Below are 20744 nucleotides of genomic sequence, written 5' to 3'. Positions count from 1 at the left end.
ATTACTAAATGGACTTTTTAAAAAGAGATTAAAAATGCCTACTTAGTGAGAACTTTGAAATGTACAGTGTTGTATCCTAGTAGGTACTTAGTAATTACCAACGTTCTTGAACCCAGTCAACATTTGTGGGCACTTCCATTGTATAACTTATCATGGTTTGTCCCACCAAAAATTTATGTCTTCTTGATTTTATTATAGAGCAAATTTGTGTCCTTTATATTATCTAGATCAGTGGTCTGACCATAGTAGATGTTTAATAGATATTTGTTAAAATGGATTAGAAATTAAATACTGTCACTTTTATAGAGTAAAACAGTGGAATAAGAGAAACAAAAGCTCTTCTGAGATAGTGGATATTTGGCAATTAATTTACTTTTTGGTATACCACTTCTTTTTTTTTTTTGAAGTCCTTTATATATTTATTTTTATTATTATTATTTTTTACTTTACAATATTGTATTGGTTTTGCCATACATCAACATGAATCCGCCACGGGTGTACACGTGTTCCCAGTCCTGAACCCCCCTCCCATCTCCTTCCCCATACCATCCCTCTGGGTCATCCCAGTGCACCAGCTCCAAGCTTCCTGTATCCTGCATTGAACCTGGACTGGTGATTCATTTCTTATATGATATTATACATGTTTCAATGCCACTCTCCCAAATCATCCCCCCCTCCCTCTCCCACAGAGTCCAAAAGACTGTTCTATACATCTGTGTCTCTTTTGCTGTCTCACATACAGGGTTGTCATTACCATCTTTCTAAGTTCCATATATATATGTGTTAGTATACTGTATTGGTGTTCCTCTTTCTGGCTTACTTCACTCTGTATAATAGGCTCCAGTTTCATTCACCTCATTAGAACTGATTCAAATGTATTCTTTTTAATGGCTGAGTAATACTCCATTGTGTATGTGTACCACAGCTTTCTTATCCATTCATCTGCTGATGGACATCTCGGTTGCTTCCATGTCCTGGCTATTATAAACAGTGCTGCGATGAACATTGGGGTGCACGTGTCTCTTTCAATTCTGGTTTCCACTTCTTTTTTTATTATTATTTTTTAATTTTTAGCTCTGCTGGGTCTTCACTGCTATGTTGGCTTTCCTCGAGTTATGGCGAGTGGAGGGATACTCTAATTGCGGTATGTGGGCTTCTCATTGCAGTTTCTGCTCTTGTTTCAGATTACAGGCTCTAGGGCCTGCAGGCTTCAATAGTTGTGGCTCTGGGGCTCTGGAGCACAGGCTTAATAGTTGTGGCACACAAGCTTAGTTGCTTCATGGCATGTGGGATCTTCCTAGATCAAGGATTAAACTGTGTCTCCTGAATTGGCAGATGGATTCTTTACTATTGAGCCACAAGGGAGACCATGGTATATCATTTCTTTGTGAACCAATTTTATATATAAAGTGAAGTGAAGTCACTCAGTCATGTCTGACTCTGCAACCCCTTGGACTGTAGCCTGCCAGGTCTCCTGCAGTGCAGGGGGATTCTTTACCATCTGAGCTACCTTGGAAGACTTTTACACATAAGGTAGAGGTTAACTTGATTTCATTTTAGAGTAGACATCAAAATAAGCAATATACAGAATGCCTGTAAAAACAAATTAATTCCTAGTAGGAATGCAAAAATGGAAATGGAAGTGGATATGCAGAGCACTGATTATGCTTGCCTTTTCCACATTGCCATTGCTTTCCAGGCATGGTGTGTGTATGTGTGAGTTTGTGTGTTCCAACTAGTTAAAATAGATTTTTAAATATGTCTTGATGAAGGGATTAGGAATTCTTAGTTGTTTCTCTCCTTTTTATAATCATTCTTACTGTATGTGATAGAATTAGCAACTTCAGTTACTACTGTGTAAGGTTTTCGTTTAGGAAGGCATTGCATTAATATAAATAAGTAATATCAGAATTTTGGGATAGTTTATTTTGGAAACATGTAATGGCAATTTCCTGTAACAAGAGATCAATGCTTGAAGAATAAATACTTCATAAGTATCAAGAAAACTAGGAAATTCAATCCTTACAGTATATTAAAAAAAAACCCCTCAGCTCTAGATGGATTAAGAATTTGAATGTTAGCAAATTTTTTAACACTTAGTAGACTATACACATGAATGCATTTTAGACCCAGAAGTCAGAAAATATTCCTTAAATAAGGCATCAAACGTCGACTACAAAAGAAAAGACATATATTTTACTATATTAAAATAAGAAATTTATCAAGAGACCACTTAAAGAAAATGATAAGTCCTATCACAAACCAGGAGAAGATATTTCTGATATATACAACTGACAAAGGACTGGTGTCAAGAGCATGGAAACTTTTGGCAAAAAATTAAAAGCCTGAAAACCATAATTGTTGAAGATATAGATACACTAGATGTTTATTATGGGTCTGAGTGTAAATTGGTGCAACCATTTTCGAAAACATTGAACATTTTGTTGCACTTTCATATATCCTAGGATCCAGAAATTCCACTGCTAGATATTCAGTAAACCACATGGGCATGGGTGACAGAAAACATGTACAAGGATGTTCCTATTAGTGCTAGTCAAAGAATAACCTGCACACGACCCAAATGTTATCAGTAGAAGGATGGATGAAGAAAGTGGTATATATTCACATAACATGATATAGTAGTCAAATAAAACATTGCATTTACAAATATGAGGGAATCTTATCTATGTAATCCTAAGTAAAAGTATCATTCTAAAAAAATTATGCCATTTTTATAAAGTTAAAAATAACTAAAATATCTCTTGAAATACAGCCAGATGTAATAAGTCTGTTAAACAAGGTCATCAAGGGAATGCTGAATATGGAAATGAATATGGTTATTGCCTCAGGTCTCAGAATTGGAAAGGTTATCATATGAGGTGACCATGTAGCTGAATGTGGTTCAGGATCCTCTTAACTTCTTTTGGATGGGCAAATTTGTGATTCCTTATTATATTGTTCAAAAATGGCTAAATAAATGGAAGTGGATCATATAATTACCAATGATGTGAGTATTGTATAAGCCAAAGATTATGATTAATCCAACTTTGTGCACCTCAAATACAAAGAGAAAAAGATGAACTAGTTCCCAAAATATATAACTATTAAGGACATTCAGTATTTAACCATATTTTCAGAGTTGACGTGGCATACTATATTACCTTACTATTTTTATATTATGTATCTATGCTTTTTCAGATTATATGTTACATGAAAAAACATTTTGATCTTATTCCCAGATTATTTGTGTCTGTCACATAAAAAATAAAACATAAAAGTCATTCACCATTTTCTTGGTGTGTATTTTAATTATATTTAATCTATTTTTAAAAACAATTAAGGCAGTATTTGAGACCAACTTTTACTGCAGAAGTATTTAAACTTCATAAAGATTAGGTACTTGAAACATTTTAAGTGCTAAACATTTAAATAATCAGCCTAAACATACCTGTTAGAAAGATGTGGGGTCTTAGACTGAATTGATCTTGGTCAGTATGTGGAATTTCCCATCTAAAATATCGTATTTCCTAAAACACATTTCCTAAAATACAGTCTGTTATACTTAGAAAACAAAATTGAAAGCATCTCAGAATAGCAAAATTAAGTCTGTTGTGAATTACTGTAACTACAATACAATACAAATATAAAGTGGCATATACAAGATCCACGATTATGAGAGAACTAATCAATAACAGGGATAGGAATTTCAGCTGACCAAAACAACTGGCAGTTTTTAAAATCTGAAAATACTATTTTGCAATGAATCCCAGATATTTATTCACATTTGTATGAGTTTGCTGGGACTACCATAAGAAAATCACAGACTGGGTGCTTTAAACAATAGAAATTTATTTTTTCACAGTTCTGGAGGCTAAAAGTCCAAGATCATTGCACTGGCAGGTTTGATTTCTTTTGAGGCCTCTCTCCTTGGTTCACAGATTTCCACGTTCTTGCTCTGTCCTCTCAGGGTTTTTCTTCTGTGCATACACATCCCTATTGTCTCTTGGCTCTTCTCAGGATACCAGTTGTACTGGACTAACCCCCTCCCCACCCACCATCTCCCAGCAGCAGCTGCATTTTAACTTAATCACCACTTCAAAGAATTTTGCTTTGAGATGCTAGAGTTTAGGATTTCAACATATGAATTTGGGGGGAACACAATTCAGCCCATAACGCATCCTTTTTTGTGACTGATTCTTGTTGTGAGTGTGTTCCAGGCTCCTTTTTAGATGTTGGGGAATAACACTAAAGCTTATTATCTGGGTCTCACAAGGTGCTCAAATTAGAGGAAAAGTCCTATGGCATTAAATGTGCAAATGCTATTGTTCCCAAATCCCTGTAGTATTTACTAAGGACTAGAGGCTTCTTCCTCCCTTAATTGTTTAGAAGAATTGAAAGTGAAAGTGCTAGTCACTCAATTGTGTCCCACTTTTTGCGACCCCATGGACTGTAGCCCATAAGGCTCCTTTGTTCCTGGGATTCTCCAGGCAAGAATACTGGAGTGAGTTGTCATTCCCTTCTCCAGGAGATCTTCCCGACCCAGAGATTGAACCCGGGTCTTACTCCTTGGAAGGAAAGTTATGACCAACCTAGACAGCATATTAAAAAGCAGAGACATTACTTTGTCAAAAAAGGTCCGTCTAGTCAAGGCTATGGTTTTTCCAGTGGTCATGTATGGATGTGAGAGTTGGCCTATAAAGAAAGCTGAGCACAGAAGAATTGATACTTTTGAACTGTGGTGTTGGAGAAGACTTTTGAGAGTCCCTTGGACTGCAAGAAGATCCAACCAGTCCATCCTAAAGGAGATCAGTCCTGGGTGTTCATTGGAAGGACTGATGTTGAAGCTGAAACTCCAATATTTTGGCCAGCTGATGCGAAGAGCTGACTCATTTGAAAAGACCCTGATGTTGGGAAAGATTGAAGGCAGGAGGAGAAGGGGATGACAGAGGATGAGATGGTTGGATGACATCACTGACTCGATGGACATGGGTTTGGGTGGACTCTGGGAATTGGTGATGGACAGGGAGGCCTGGCATGCTGCAGTTCATAGAGTAGCAAAGAATTAGACACAACTGAGCGACTGAACTGAACTCAACTCCTGCATCAGCAGGCAGATTATGTACTGTCTTCCACCTGGTCGGGAACCCTGACAACTGATAAAGAAATCCTTGTTGTTATTCACTCTAAGAGTCCAGAGCAGGCTGTATGGAGTTGAGCATGTGAGAGCAGCTTAATTGCAAGGGAACACCCATAATTAGTAGCATGTTTCATCGTGACAGTCAGTTGTGGATTCTTATTGGAACCTCTGTGTTTTCTTTACTGACAAGGTCGTGCTTCATGTCTGAGATGCATCTTCCCTAATTGTGGTCATGTGGGTCCCTTGCCCCTTGGAGTTAGGTGGCCATCTTCTAGAGCAACTATCTTTCTTAAAGTATTTCTCAGTCCTTCAAAGGGAAATTTGGGTTCCCTGGTGGCTCAGATGGTAAAGAATAGCCTGCAATGCAGGAGACCTGGGTTCGATTCCTTGGTTGGGAGGATCACCTGAAGAAGGGAATGGCAACCCACGCCAGTATTCTTGCCTGGAAAATCCCATGGCCAGAGGAGCCTGATGGGCTTCAGTCCATGGGGTCCCAAAGAGTTGGACATGACTGAGTGACTAACACTTTCACTTTCACAACACAGCACATATTTGAAGTCAGAGACCCAAACATATCTCTAAATTTTTCCTTTTTTTTTTTTAAAGACTGTCTTTGTAATACTGTGTCACATTCCCAAAACTAATAATTTTCTGTGGTTGTTAGACAATACAGGCCACTTTAAGGCAGGAAATGGATCATGTCACAGAAATGGAGAAAAGTGGCTTGGTCAAGACAGAAGCGTCCTAACACATCGCCATCAGGTCGCACTTCCCTGATAGCTCAGTTGGTAAAGAATCCACCTGCAATTCAGGAGACCCTGGTTTGATTCCTGGGATCAAGAAGATCTGCTGGAGAAGAGATAAACTACCCACTCCAGTACTCTTGGGCTTCCCTGGTGGTTCAGCTGGTAAAAAATCCACCTGTAGTGCAGGAGACCTGGGTTCGATCCCTGGGTTGGGAAGATCCCCTGGAAAAGGGAAAGGCTACCCACTCCAGTATTCTGGCCTGGAGAATTCCATGGACTGTATAGTCCATGGGCTTGCAAAGAGCTGGACATGACTGAGCAACTTTCATTTTCACAAGCAGTCTAGGCTGGCAAGATGGCTCCAGAGTGGAGGGGCACTTGAGGTCCTGTCTTCTTTTAGCTCCCTAAATTCCCAAGAGTAGTTTTCAGCATCAGAGAAGCCTGAGTGTAAATTAGTCCAATCTCTGGCCAGTGAAGTCAGCTTGCTTTTGGCTACAAATGCTATATTAAAATGGCTTGAGCAGTTCAGCAAAGTATTTAATTGCTTCACTTTACCAAGAGTAGGCAGAGATGATGTGGCCTCTCTGTGAGTTCATGAAGAATCCTAGCTCTTTCCTCACCTCTGTTCTGCTTTCTTCATCTTGTTACCTTTGGGTCCTTGAGATGGTCACCCTGTGTTCAAAAAAGACCCCAGACATTGTAGCCCTATACCAGTGCCCCATTCAGGTAGGTTGGGAGGGAACTTTTCCTTGTATGTCTTCCTTTTTTGCTTTCTTTTAAATTAGGGAGCAACAGTTTCTCAAAAGCCACTATGAAAACCTCTGCTTGTATCTTTTTTTTTCAGTTTATCTGAAGAAAAACAAAAATGGTTCACCCATTTCTCTTGCACTTTATCTGCTGCCTCTGGCAACCAACAATCTGTTCTTGTATCTGGTGAGCTTGGTTTGTTTGTTTATTCGATTCCACATGTAATATAGAGCATTTGGTATTTATCTTTTCTGATGTATTTCATTTAGCATAATGTCCTTGAGGTACATCCATGTTGTTAGAAATGGCAAGATTTCATACATTTTTATGGCTGAATAATATTCCATAGTGTATGTGTGTGGGTGTGAGAGAGAGAAAGAAAGATATATATAGTTTCTTTATCTGGTCATCCATTGATAGGCACTTAGGTTGTTTCCATATCTTGGCAATTGTAAATAATGCTGCAAGAATACTATAACATGACACCACCCTTATGGCAGAAGGCAAAGAAGAACTAAAGAGCCTCTTGATGAAAGTGAAAGAGGAGAGTGAAAAAGTTGGCTTAAAACTCAATATTCAAAAACTAAGATCATGGCATCCGGTCCCATCTGCTGCTGCTGCTAAGTTGCTTCAGTTGCGTCCGACTCTGTGCGACCCCATAGACGGCAGCCCACCAGGCTCCTCCATCCCTGGGATTCTCCAGGCAAGAATACTGGAGTGGGTTGCACTTTCCTTCTCCGATACCTGAAAGTGAAAGTGAAGTCTCTCAGTTGTGTCCGACTCCTAGGGACCCCACGGACTGCAGCCTACCAGACTCCTCTGTCCATGGGATTTTCCAGGCAAGAGTACTGGAGTGGAGTGCCATTGCCTTCTCCCATCCGGTCCCATCACTTCATGGCAAATAGAAGGGGAAAAAATGGAAACAGTTACAGACTTTATTTTTGGGGCTCCAAAATCACTGCAGATGGTGATTACAGCCATGAAATTAAAAGATGCTTACTCCTTGGAAGGAAAGTTATGACCAACCTAGATAGCATATTAAAAAGCAGAGACATTACTTTGCCAACAAAGGTCCGTCTAGTCAAGGCTATGGTTTTTCCAGTAGTTATGTATGGATGTACGAGTTGGACTATAAAGAAAGCTGAGCACTGAAAAATTGATGCTTTTGAACTGTGGTGTTGGAGGAGACTCTTGAGGGTCCCTTGGACTACAAGAAGATCAAATCAGTCCGTCCTAAAGGAAATCAGTCCTGAATATTCACTGGAAGGACTGATGTTGAAGCTGAAACTCCAGTAATTTGGCCACCTGATATGAAGGCCTGACTCATTGGAAAAGACCCTGATGCTGGGAAAGATTGAAGGTGGAAGGAGAAGGAAATGACAGAGGATGAGATGGTTGGATGGCATCACCAACTTGATGGACATGAGTTTGAGCAAGCTCCTGGAGTTGGTGATGGACAGGGAAGCCTGGCATGCTGCAGTCCACGGGGTTGCCAAGAGTTGGACAAAACTGAGCAACTGAACTAAATACTATAACGATCATGGGAATATATAGATATTTTCAAACTAGTGTTTTTATTTTCTTTGGATAAATATCTGAAAATTAAATTGCTAAGTCATATAGTAGGTCTAGTTTTAATTTTTTGAGGAACCTCAGTACTCTTTTCCATAGTGGTTGCAGCAATTTATGTTGCCAGTAATAGTGCATGTGGGTTCCCTTTTCTCTACATTCTTGCCAGGACTTGTTATTTATAGTCCTATTGACAGTGGCCCTTCTGATAGATGTGAAGGGATATCTCATTGAAGTTTTGATTTGCATTTCCCTGATAATAAATGATATAGAGTATCTTAAACCTGTCAGCCATCTGTACATCTTCTTTGGGAAAATGTTTATTTGGATCATCTTCTGCCCATTTCTTAATTGGATTTTGTTTTTGTTTTGTAATTATGTTGTGTGACTTCTTCATACATTTTGGATACTAGCCCCTTATCAGATATATGATTTGCAAATGTTTTCTCCCATTCGCTAGGTTGCCTTTTCATTTTGTTGATAGTTTCCTTTGCCATGCAGAAACTTTTTAGTTTTTTGTAGTCCCACTTGTTTATTTTTGCTTTTGTTGCTTTTGCTTTTGATGTCCGGATTCAAAAAATCATTACTAAGACCTATGTCAAGGAGCTTACCACTTATATTTCCTTCTGGAAGTTTTATGGCTTCAAGTCTTACATTCACTTTGAGTTAATTTTGTGAAAGATGTAAAATAGTGGTCCAGTTTTGTTCTTTTGCATATGGCTGTCCAGTTTTCTCAAATAGAGACTGTTCCTTCCCTATTGTATATTCTTTGCTCCTTTTGTCATATATTCATTGACCATATGAGTGTAGGTTTATTTCTGGGTACTTCATTCCCTGCTTTTATGTCAAAACTATTCTGTTTTAATTACTTTAGCTTTGTAATATAGTTTGAATCATGGCATTTGATGTGCTAGATTTGTTTTTCTTAAATTCACTTTGGCTAGTCTGGGTCTTTTATATTTCTATTAAAATTTTGGGATTGTTTATTCTGTTTCTGTGAAAATGTCATTGGAAAGCTCTCCAAATATTAAAGTTGATCAATTATTTTCATGTTTTTAGACAAGTTACAGAACTAGTATCTCATTTTATTTAAAAATGTGGTTGGTTTCTCTTTAGATTATCTAATGCTTTCTTCCTCCTTCCATACTATTTTCTGTTGTTTGGGAGTCTAGACCACAGAAGGTTGCAGAGAAAAACAGTTGAATAATTCTACTGAAGTTGAGGCATCTAGAGGTGATGGGATGATTGTGGATGGGTATGAATTTACACCTGGCAGTAATTTCCTTGGGTCAGTGGCCAAAGACTACAAAGGAAGCTGGATGTCTGATACCATTGCAGATAAACAGCATGAGATTCATTCCATACTCTTTGGATTGTGGTACAATTATGCTCCCTCCGCAGGGTAGAAATCAGATATAACCTTTGGAAACAACGACTGAGGGGAGAGCAGGTGAGTGTAGATGAGAAGATGCATCTTTAAATTTATTGAAATGACATTTCCATCACATGGTTATAGAAACATCAATATATAATATTTCTTTCCCATCTGAATTTATGGTTTGCAATTTGAACCTGGCACTGTCCATTCTACATATTTCAGTTTAGATACAACAATCTCTGCTAACAAGGACTGAAAAAGATTGAGCAGCAGCATGGCTTGATCCAAGGCTAGAGAATCATGAACCGTAAAAATCTTACTCTAGCTCTTGTAATATGCTGTCATAAATTGAAAAAAAATCAGTACAGTGTGAAATACTGGCCTTCTGCAGTAGCATGAAGATGATCTGATATATAAACTTGGAAAATGGGGACCTAGAGAGAGGAGCATACACAAATGGTACAAATGGGAAGGTAACTCTTGTTAGTTTTCAGTTTGGTGATATTCTGATCAGGCTGAATTTAATAGTTTCTCTTCAGGACTTGAGATTAACATAAAAATAGAAAATAGCCAAATTATGGGGAAGGAATTACTCAAAGGAGGTCACTATATTGAGAAACTATTTTAAAAACGGATGGTGCTGTGTTAGTTTTAGAAATTAGTTTTGGCCTAAATGACCAAAATCACACTGCATTTCAATAATCCATAATTCAATCAGCTCATGTTCCATTAAATGATGCCCTTGATTTAGAAATGTCCCATAAAAGAACTCTGACAAAAATTATTAATAAAAATAAAATTCTTGGGGTAATCTTTGAGGATGCTTAGAGTCATGAATCATACTAAGAAAAACAACTTGTATAATTACAACAGTGTGACAATAATAAATATGCCTGTTAATACAAGTAGTGGTTAAAATCCTGGACTTTGGATTCAAGTAGGCTCTGATTCAAAGCCTTTCTCTACCAGTTAGTATCTGTGACCCTGGGCAATGCACTTTGCCCTTCTGTAAAATGGGAACACACGTACAATTCCATAGTATTGTTATAGATGTTAGATCAAGTATCTAATGTGTGTGGCAATGGTAATAATTTATATTATTATTAAAAATCTTTTCAGTTGGAGGCTTTTAGCAACCTGACCCATGATCTAAAATATTGCTTTTGGTTGGCTTTACAAAATAAAGTATTGAGACATTATGATTTCTTGCATTTCTTAAACAATCTAATCTTTTAACACATTAGAAATCACTGATACACAGGTAGTAGCTTCCATATGGTTTTTCATGAAGTATGGCAAAAAAAAATACCATGAAAAGATAAATGAAAGAGTAAGTTCTTTAGACAATACTGTTCATATCTTCTCAAGCAAGATAGGAAAAAGAGAAGATAATTTTAATGGTGTCTGGCAGATACTAACAATATTAATGTAATAAATACTATAGTAATTTATGTTCTATTTAATAGCATTCTTATTTCAGTCATCTGGGAGAAATAAAGCTACTTTTATATGCTAAATGTGGAAATCAGAGGTTGTTTTTATGAATGTGCACTGAGGAAAATAGAAATGCAGAAGAGTTAAGAAATCCAGGGAAATGAGTGTACCTATGGGCTGATTCTTATTGATGTATAATAGAAAACCACAAAATTCTGTAAAGCAATTATGCTTCAATTAAAAAAAAGAAATCCAGTAAATATCCTAAAGAAATAACTTTTCTTTCAGGTCTTTTATTTCGATTTCCTCTCTGAATACAAGCCCTACTTAAAATAATTTTAGTTCATTAAATCAGAATCCTGAAAATTTTGAGGATACTATACTATAACTAAGAAAACATGACTTTAAAAAATTCCTCAGAATTCACTCCTGTTTTTAATTTTTAAGACAGAATTTGGTTTATTTGGAAAAATAAAGTCCAATCAAACTTAGGACTCTGGCTGCATTTACTTGATATTCCTTTTGGTAATCTTCCTTTTTTGCCTTTGCCATTTTGAAGAAATGATCTTTTTTCTAATAACTTTGTTAATTCTGATTGGTCTCTCTTTTCAAATTTTTTTTTTTAAAGAAAATATCAGAGCTATTTTAAAATTTTTGCCTGCACTACAGAGTGACCTGGGCTTCCCTGTTGGTTCAGACAGTAAAGAATCTGCCTGTGATGTGGGAGACCTGGGTTTGATCCCTGGGTTGGGAAGATCCCTGGAGGAGGGCATGGCAACCCGCTCCAGTATTCCTGCTTGCAGAATCCCCGTGGACAGAGGAGCCTGGTGGGCTACAGTCCACGGGGTCCCAAAGAGTGGGACACAAACTGAGCAACTAAACACAGCACAGAGGGACCTAGATTTTTTTTTTTTTTTTGCTTTTCACTTTTTATTAATTACCTTTAATTACTTATCAGTAAGGGATAGAGGGTGTATCTTCATAGTCTAAGTATATGAAAGCAAAAAAAAAAAAAAATCAATGCATGAGGAGGATTAAGAAATCTTTGTTAGGGATTTTGTCTTGTTGTTTATCATGGAGGCTCTGCAGTTCCGCGGTGCAGGAGATAATGGAGACCAGGTTTGATCCTTGGAAAAGGAAATGGCAACCCACAGCGGTATTCTTGCCTGGGAAATCGCATGGACAGAGGGGCCTGTGGGGCCACAGTCCATGGGGTTGCAAAAAGTGGGACACGATTGAGTACGCATACATTGTCATGGAGCAGTGGAGAGGCTAACGGTGAGTTAGTAAAGCAAAGCTCTCATTTCTTAAGAAATTCTTTGCGGGAGTCCAAAGATAGCAATGATCCTTTGGAAATAGAACGCTGTACAGCAGTAAGATGAAGCTCTTTTGCAAGTCTCTCCGCTGCTGCTGCTGCTGCTCCTGACAGGGAAGCTATTTTAACTTTTAATTTGCTGAAAGGCAAATAAGGCAGCTGTCTTCACAGTAGGAAGTTAGGGGGTGAGTGTTGGAGACACAGCTCTCTTTTCATGTAAATTAAAGGAGAATATACTAAAGGAAAGTATACTGTTGCTGTACAGACTCTCAGCAAGCAGGCCAGAGTGTCATCTTTAGTGATTCTCTTATGATTTCTTTTAATTTGCCAAACACATCAGATCTGAGAACAGATTTTATATTTGACAGCACTGAAGCATCCCTTCCCTTTTGCCTTCCTCCACCTCTCCAAACACCAAAACTCAGGAAACGTTTTGGATGATGTTTGAATTTAAAACTGTACTTAATGTTTTCACTAAGCCTTTATTCTTTTCTTTATGATATTCCTTTTTATTGAAGCATTTTTCCAAGGGAATTGAAGCTCATGAGGGAAGAATTGTGATTGCACCTATTTTTCATTAAATAGGAGATGTGTAAGTAACTTCTCAACGTTGCATGGAATATAGTAATGGCAAGTCTCTGGATGATTCTTTTTGATGTTGTCCTCTAAAAGTCTCATCAGAAAGCATTGCTCTCTGCATTATCCCCTTCTGATTTCTGGTGGTTTTGTTTTGTTTGGCTATTGATTGGTATGACACATCACTCTTAATGCTAACATTAGATGATGCTTTATAAGAGCACTTAGTGGAAAATGACTGTATGTAGGTAGAAAGTTCATTAAATGGTTTGAACTATTTGTCTGAGATGCATTATCAGTATGTTCCAACTATAGGACTGATTGGGAATTTTGGTAAGTTGACTCATTTAACTTATCTCTACTATACTTCTCTTTTGTAGGGTAAAATGCATTATTTAGAAGAATGCGAAACTTCTCTTTGTTCTCAGTGTAATACATTTTTAATGGCTAATGATTGTATAGATAGATAATCTCATATGGGGAGCAAAAATGTTTCCCTTTGGTTATCATTATAAATTTACTTCTGAACAAATTAAAAATGAAATCATTATCCCTGTCAGAATTGGGCAAGGAAACAAAGGCTTATTAAGGAGTTGCTTTCCCTTGGTGAAATATATTATCAATAATCGTTGTAGTTCATAATGCATGTGGTTTGGCATGATTTTTTATTTTTTTATTTTTGTCACACTTCCCTAAGGAAGTTCAGGTTTTTATTTTTTTTTAAATTTTATTTTATTTTTAAACTTTACAATATTGTATTAGTTTTGCCAAACATTGAAATGAATCTGCCACAGGTATACCCGTGGTCCCCATACCCTCCCTCTGGGTCAGAGGGATGGCATGATGTTTTAATTTGTGCTGATTTGTTGGTATAGAAACCATTTTTGTTTTACATTTTCTTGTCTGAGAACTTGAAATAGTCACATATCCTCTGTAAATGAGTTTGGAGGTGGCTCAGTGGTAAAGAATCTGCCTCCTAATGCAGAAAATTCAGGTTCAGTCCCTGAGTCGAGAAGATCCTCTGGAGAAGGAAATGGCAACTCACTCCAGTATTCTTGTCTGGAGAATCCCACGGACAGAGGAGCCTGGTGGAGCTACAGTCCATGGGGTCGCAAAAGAGTCACACATGACTTAGCGACTAAACAACAATCACACTGAACCTGGTTGGTATCAGGACAAATAAAAATTAAGAAGCTTAATCGTCACTGTTGAAAATAAGGGAAGAGACTCCCCCCCTCCCTTTTTTTTTCTTTTCCTTTTTTTTTTTTTTTTTTTACTTTAGAAAACTTGTTACTTGTACATACTTTCCCCTCTCTTCGAAATGTGTATACATCCTCTGAAAACTGGATGCACCTTTCCTCAGCTTTGTGACCCTGGAGTATCTTTCTCAAGGGCCTGGGCACCATCCCTTTGAAATGTCAGCACTGAAGAAGAAAGAACCCCTGCATCCCTGTGTCTCTGGCACGGTGGGAGCCTAACTTTTGTGGGACCTTCTCACCAAGTTGACAAAATTACCTCTTGTCATAAAGAATGAGAAGTTTGCTTCTTCTCTAAATAAAGCTAATTACCTAACACAGATGGTTCCCCCAATTACCAGGTAAATTTAAGGTGAGCTACATGTGACAAATTGTGCTGTTAAGTCCTCTTGCTTGAGAACTATTGTTAATCTTGAAAATATGTGTGCAATAATTTGTGTCCGCTTGACTATATAAAAAGAAAGATTTATTTCCATCTTTGCAATCTCCCAGTGGATCTCAAGTGATGCACATTACATTCTGTTTTAATAATTCTTCAAAAATATAAGTGTTTTCTTTTACTATACCACCTTTAGGGAGAGTGTTTAGAGTCAGGAGAAGATTTTGTTTTTAATTCCATTCCCACAACAGTGGTCATGTGTGTGCTAAGTCGCTTCAGCTGTGTCCACTTCTTTGTAACCCTATGGACTGTAGCCCTCCAGGCTCCTCTGTCCCTGGCATTCTCCAGACAAGAACAGTGGAGTGGGTTGCCATGCCCTCTTCCAGGGGATCTTTCCAACCCAGGGATCGAACCCACATCTCTTATGTCTCCTGTATTGGTAGGCAGGTTCTTTATCACTAGTGCCACCTGGGAAGCCCCAATAAAGGTCATCAGTTCAGTTCAGTCCCTCAGTCTTGTGCGACTCTTTGTGACCCCATGGACTACAGCATGCCAGGCTTCCCTATCTATCACCAACTTCTGGAGCTTGCTCAAACTCATGTTGTCTAGGTTTGTGATAGCTTTTCTTCCAAGGAGCAGGCCTCTTTTAATTTCATGGCAGCAGTCACCATCTGCAGTGATTTTGGAGCCCAAGAAAATAGTCTGTCACTGTTTCCATTTTTTTCCCTGTCTATTTGCCATGAAGTGATGGGACTGGATGCCATGATCTTAGTTTTTTAAATGTTGAGTTTTAAGCCAGCTTTTTCACTCTCCTCTTTCATCAAGAGACTCTAGTTTCTCTTCGCTTTCTGCCATAAATCATCTGCCATAAGTGGTATCATCTGCATACCTGAGGTTATTGATATTTCTCCCAACAATCTTGATTCCAGCTTGTGCTTCATCTAGCCCGGCATTTTGCATGATGTACTCTGCATATAAGTTAAATGAGCAGGGTGACAATATACAGCCTTGACGTACTCCTTTCCCAATTTGGAACCAGTCTGTTGTTCCATGTCCAGTTCTAATTGTTGCTTCTTGACCTGCATACAGATTTCTTAGGCGGCAGGTAAGGTAAGGTAATAGTGGTCATGGACTATTATAAAAAACACTTTGACCAACCTGTGCCTTTAGTTGTCTTTCCTTCTTTAATCAGATGTTCAATTCAGAGAGAACCCTCTTGGCTAAAATCGCTAAAGATTAATCAGTATTGTGTAAAGAACAAACAAGACCGTTTCATTAGCATTTTTTTTTTTTAGAACAGCCAGCATTCCATATTCCACTGTGAAAGCTATTGTGAAGATAGAATTAGCTAAGTGGCACGTTTGTCACTCTTTCTTTTAATTACTACTTAATACATTCTCTCAATCTATTTTTAGGCTAATGTTATTCTGTTAAAGTTATCACTATTCATTTTAAATACAACTTGCTTTCAGTTATATTGTTAATAATATCCTTATTATATTATTAAGGTGCAAAATGTTAAAGTTGGCATTGCTAACTCAAAGGTGACTTGTGGCATAGGAATGATTTATGCTTGTGGGATTGCAGAGTCTAAAAATAGGGCTTGATGTTGCATATGTACTGCAGTATGGAGGCCCAATAGGGTCAGAAGAGGATGGGTTTTCATCTCTATCTATCAGTTTTCTTGCTTTTGTCTCCAAGTCTGAGCAGCACTGGAATAATTAGATTGCCCATTTGTATCATTTCCCATCAGTGCATACCATCCTGCCCCGCCAACTCCCAGGTGTTTACAAGGAAGCACATAGTCTGTAAATAGCCTTTCTATACAACCCTAAATACTAGCTTACTTTGAAGGTGTGCTTAGTTGCTTAGTCGTGTCCGACTCTTTGTGGCCCCATGGACTGTAGCTTCCTAGGCTCCTCTGTCTATGGGGATTCTCCAGCAAAAACACTGGAGTGGGTTGCCATGACCCCTCCAGAGGATCTTCCCAACCTAGGGATCGAACCCAGGTCTCCTGCGTTGCAGGTGGATTCTTTACCATCTAAGCCACCAGGGGAGCCCATGAATACTGGAGTGGGTATCTCCCATCTATTGAACTGGGTGGTGATAGACCCTTGCTGTTAGGTTCTGGTGTGGTTAGTGTGGGACTTTGACCTTAGGATGACACTTTCATAAGTGTCTAGACATAGAGCAAATATTACAAAAAGAAGGTATTTCTGTAAGTAAGGTGCATGACAACAATTCTGGGCAAGGAGCATTTCTGAATGAACAACACACATTTTGGTTCTTGTTCCTTCTGGTTTGATGCATCTGCTTGTGGCTAAGTGTGAGATGACAGTGTTGACAGATGGCTTTCCTTCAACTTTTCCAAGTATGAACTCTGATCAGATGAGTGGAAGTCATGTAATTGAGTTCACAGATCTATTGTTGATGGGGCCAGAAGTTGCATGAGCATAAGGGTGTGCTATAGAAAGGGAAATCAAGGCTAGTACCATTCAGAATATATATGGGTGACTCAGGAATTGGGTAGTTTATCTCCTCATTGGCTGGACTGGATTGGACTGTGGATAAGACAGATAAGCTGATGGAGCATTTATGTTCAGTATAGCTCCAGGCCCTTCTTTAATGACATCTGTGAGGATTAAACATGATAGCTATGAGTTTGTATAGATATCATATAGAGTCACTAGCTTAGTTTTTCTCTATCAGAATATATTTGATTACATTTCTTACTTTAAGGTGATGGGGCCATTGGGTTCAGGCTATATTATTATCCTATAAAAGAGGAATTGTTTAGATTTTGAAAATAGCTCTGGAGTTCTGTAAAGTTGTGGTAATTTATAACTGTTCTGACACTGTTGTTTAATAGGTAGTTCAGCTCTTGGAGTTTACTGGAAGAGATCTCAGGGATCAGCCTCTCAGCAATAATTTTATGTCAGTGGAATGGCTTCTGTGTTGCTGTGGTGTAACAAGGTGGAACCTGTTATACTACTTGCCAGCTGCCAATTTAAATACACACTGGGGAGAGTAATCTAATTTTCAGGGAGTATTAACTTGATCTTAATGAATGTTGATGTTTAATTTAATTGTGACCTTTTAAGTTATACTTTTTGAAGAAAAACATCTCATGTTTTCACAACATGAACTGTTGCAAAGTCAAGACACTGATTTTTTAATGGATCTCGAAAAACATTTTAAGTAGAACAATTCAAATATTTTGAATCCAGCCCATTCCATTTTAATCCAAAAAAATAAACTAGTGAATCTCTCCTGATTGCCTACTTTAAACTTAAAGAAAATATAGTCAAAGGAAAACAAGCACTAATATAATGAGAGCAGAAAGAAAAATTTAATCTCACACACTTATAATTAATTATACAGGAAGAATAAGATTACTCCCACTAGCTCTATCTCAGCTTCTTAACCAGGCAAACTCCTACTTGTCCTACAAAACCCATTGATAAAATTCCTTTTTTTTTTTTTTTCTCCTGTGAATACTTCCCATTTCCTGGGCTACCCACAGGCAGAGCTCATTACTCTCCCAGCACTTTGTTCATATTTTGTTAGCACTGCTATATTTTAAGAATTTACTCTTATATTTTCCTCTTTCCCTTGACTATGAGTTTCTTGAGGATAGAAACTATTTCTTACTTATTTCAATATATCATTGTGTAATGTTAAACTTAGTATTAGACGTAGAGTAGGTACTCCAAAAATACTTAATAAAAAAAGAGGAATGAATGGGTTCTCAAAAAACTCAAGAAATGGTCCATTCTCACTGTGTTGAAGTAGAATTTTCTATGTTGGGGGGTGATGGTATGTGTCCTCCAGTGGTTTATTCTTATAGAAGCTCTACCTAGGGTCCTGCAGTTCATCCACCGCAGATTGACCTTGGAATCCCCTTACACTCTTAAGAACTTTGTCTTTCAGGATAAGAGCTATGTATGGGCTTAGGGAAGAACTAAGTCTCAATCTAAGAAAATTTGATAAGCAAGTATTGTATGATGATTGTGTATCTCCAGGTAAATGCAAAATACCTTCAATCTAAGTTTAAACTCATGATAAGCATGAGTATAGGTCAGAGATGTGTCAGTTCTGTGTACCTTCATACTTATTTAGGAGATGGTCTGATAATTAGGTGTCAGCCTTGGCACTGTGTGGGTCAAGTTCATTAGTCAAGTATATGTTGGCTCTTGTGGATCTCAGGTGAATACGGATTATTGGTTAAGGAACCTAATGTGGAGTGCTGGATTCTCAAGCTGCTCTTATGTTTGAGGGATCACTCAGAATCTTCAGGATTGTCCTGGATCTTTGTATATTCTGGAGTGCTCTTGAAAAACAAGACTGTGAATCAAGGTTGTTATTGTATAATCTGCTACTAACCTAGACCATTTCTGCACTGTGAGTGTTTGTACACGATATTGTCTTAGTTTGGGCAGCTTCAACAACAGACCTTTATTTCTCACAGTTCTGGAACCTGGAAGCCTGAGGTCAGATTGCCAGCATGTCTGGTTCTTGGTAAGGGCCCCTCCTCCCATTTCAGTCTTCTAGTGGTCACCTTACATGGCAGAGAGAGAGCAAACTATCATGTTTCTTCTTGTGAGGGCACTGATCCCATTCATAAAGGCTCTACCTTCATGTTCTAATTACTTCCTAAAAGCCCCACATCCTACTAATATCATTTTAGGAGTTAGTTAGGATTTCAACATATGAATTCGGGTGGCACAATTAGTCAGCCCTTAACAGGTATGTCTTAAAGTGTAACAATTAAACAATAGTCTATAGGAAACTATAAGATGTCACTTATCTGTGATTCAGACTGCTCTTTCTGATGTAGCTCTATTATTTACATAACTTTTCAAGCCTTGTTTCCTCAATTTCTGTGATAAAGAGAACAAAGTGGTACCGAATTTTAGGCCACTGCCTGAGGTGGGCATTGCTTTTCCCCAGGAAGCATAGTTCATATTGTAGTCTGCTGCTGCTGCTGCTAAGTCGCTTCAGTTGTGTCCAACTCTGTGTGACCCCTTAGACGGCAGCCCACCAGGCTCCCCCGTCCCTGGGATTCTCCAGGCAAGAACACTGGAGTAGGTTGCCATTTCCTTCTCCAATGCATGAAAGTGAAAAGTGAGAGTGAAGTCGCTCAGTCGTGTCTGACTCTTAGCGACCCCATGGACTCCAGCCTACCAGGCTCCTCCATCCATGGGATTTTCCAGGCAAGAGTACTGGAGCCATTGCCTTCTCTGATATTGTAGTCTAAGTGACTACAAATTTGAAAGAGCTCTCTTAAAATTTGAAGAGCACAGTGTGTGCAACCACTACTGGAAGACCTGCATGTTTATGAAAAGTAATGAGTCCCTGCACACAGAATGCTCTGCACAGTTCTTGGGACATGTACAAAAATGACAACTTCCATTGTTACAGGAAGGATCAGATGTTCTTTGAAGAAGACTGGATAGGATAAGGGTTATGCTATGTTGCTCTTGTTCAGGTGCTAAGTCATGTCTGACTCTCTGTGACCACATGCCTGACTTCCCTGTCCTTCACTATCTCCCTGCATTTGTTTAAACTCATGTCCATTGAGTCAGTGATGCCATCCAACCATCTCATCGTCTGTCATCCCTTTCTCCTCCTACCCTCAATCTTTCCCAGCATCAGGATCTTTTCCAGTGAGTCAGGTCTTTGCGTCAGGTGGCCATAGTTTTGGAGCTTCAACTTTGGCATCAGTCCTTCCAATGAATATTCAAGGTTGATTTCCTTTAGGATTGATTGGTTTGATCACCTTGCAGTCCGAGGGACTCTCAAGAGTCTCCTTCAACACCACAGTTCAAAAGCATCAAGTCTTCAGTGCTCAGTAATCTTTATGGTCCAACTCTCACATCCGTGGATTACTACTGGAGAAACCATAGCTTTGACTATATGGACCTTTGTTAGCAAAGTGATGTCCCTTTTTTAATATTCTGTCTAGGTTTGTCATAGCTTTTCATCCAAGGAGCAAGCATCTTTTTAATTTTATGGCTGCAGTCACTGTCTGCAGTGATTTTGGAGCCCAGGAAAATAAAGTCTGCTTATAGGTTATAAGGAATACCATTTCAGAGTGATGCTAATAAGTGAGTAAAGGATTGAAAATGCAAACACAATCTATTTCATCAATTATTGGTAGAGTTTATGTTTAGAAGTCCGGAGAAGGCAATGGCACCCCACTCTAGT

At 38.4% G+C, this 20744-nt stretch overlaps 1 protein-coding gene across 23 annotated transcripts in view; it reads left to right on the top strand.

Moving 5' to 3' along the window:
* The window catches only part of TAFA2 (TAFA chemokine like family member 2), a 582804-nt gene that overhangs the window by 83787 nt on the left and 478273 nt on the right, over window positions 1–20744 (top strand). Inside the window, exon 1 of one of the 23 annotated variants that reach the window (XM_055579189.1) lies at window positions 6797–6816. The exons of the other annotated variants lie outside the window; for them this stretch is intronic. The gene's annotated coding sequence lies outside the window, so the exon portion shown is untranslated. Of the gene's footprint in view, window positions 1–6796; window positions 6817–20744 lie in introns of those variants that run through there. 23 annotated transcript variants of the gene reach the window in all.

Source organism: Bubalus kerabau, chromosome 1 (assembly GCF_029407905.1).
Source record: "Bubalus kerabau isolate K-KA32 ecotype Philippines breed swamp buffalo chromosome 1, PCC_UOA_SB_1v2, whole genome shotgun sequence".
NCBI lineage: Eukaryota > Metazoa > Chordata > Mammalia > Artiodactyla > Bovidae > Bubalus > Bubalus kerabau.
Note: the sequence above shows the minus strand (reverse complement) of the source record. Positions and strands in the feature narration are given on the sequence as shown.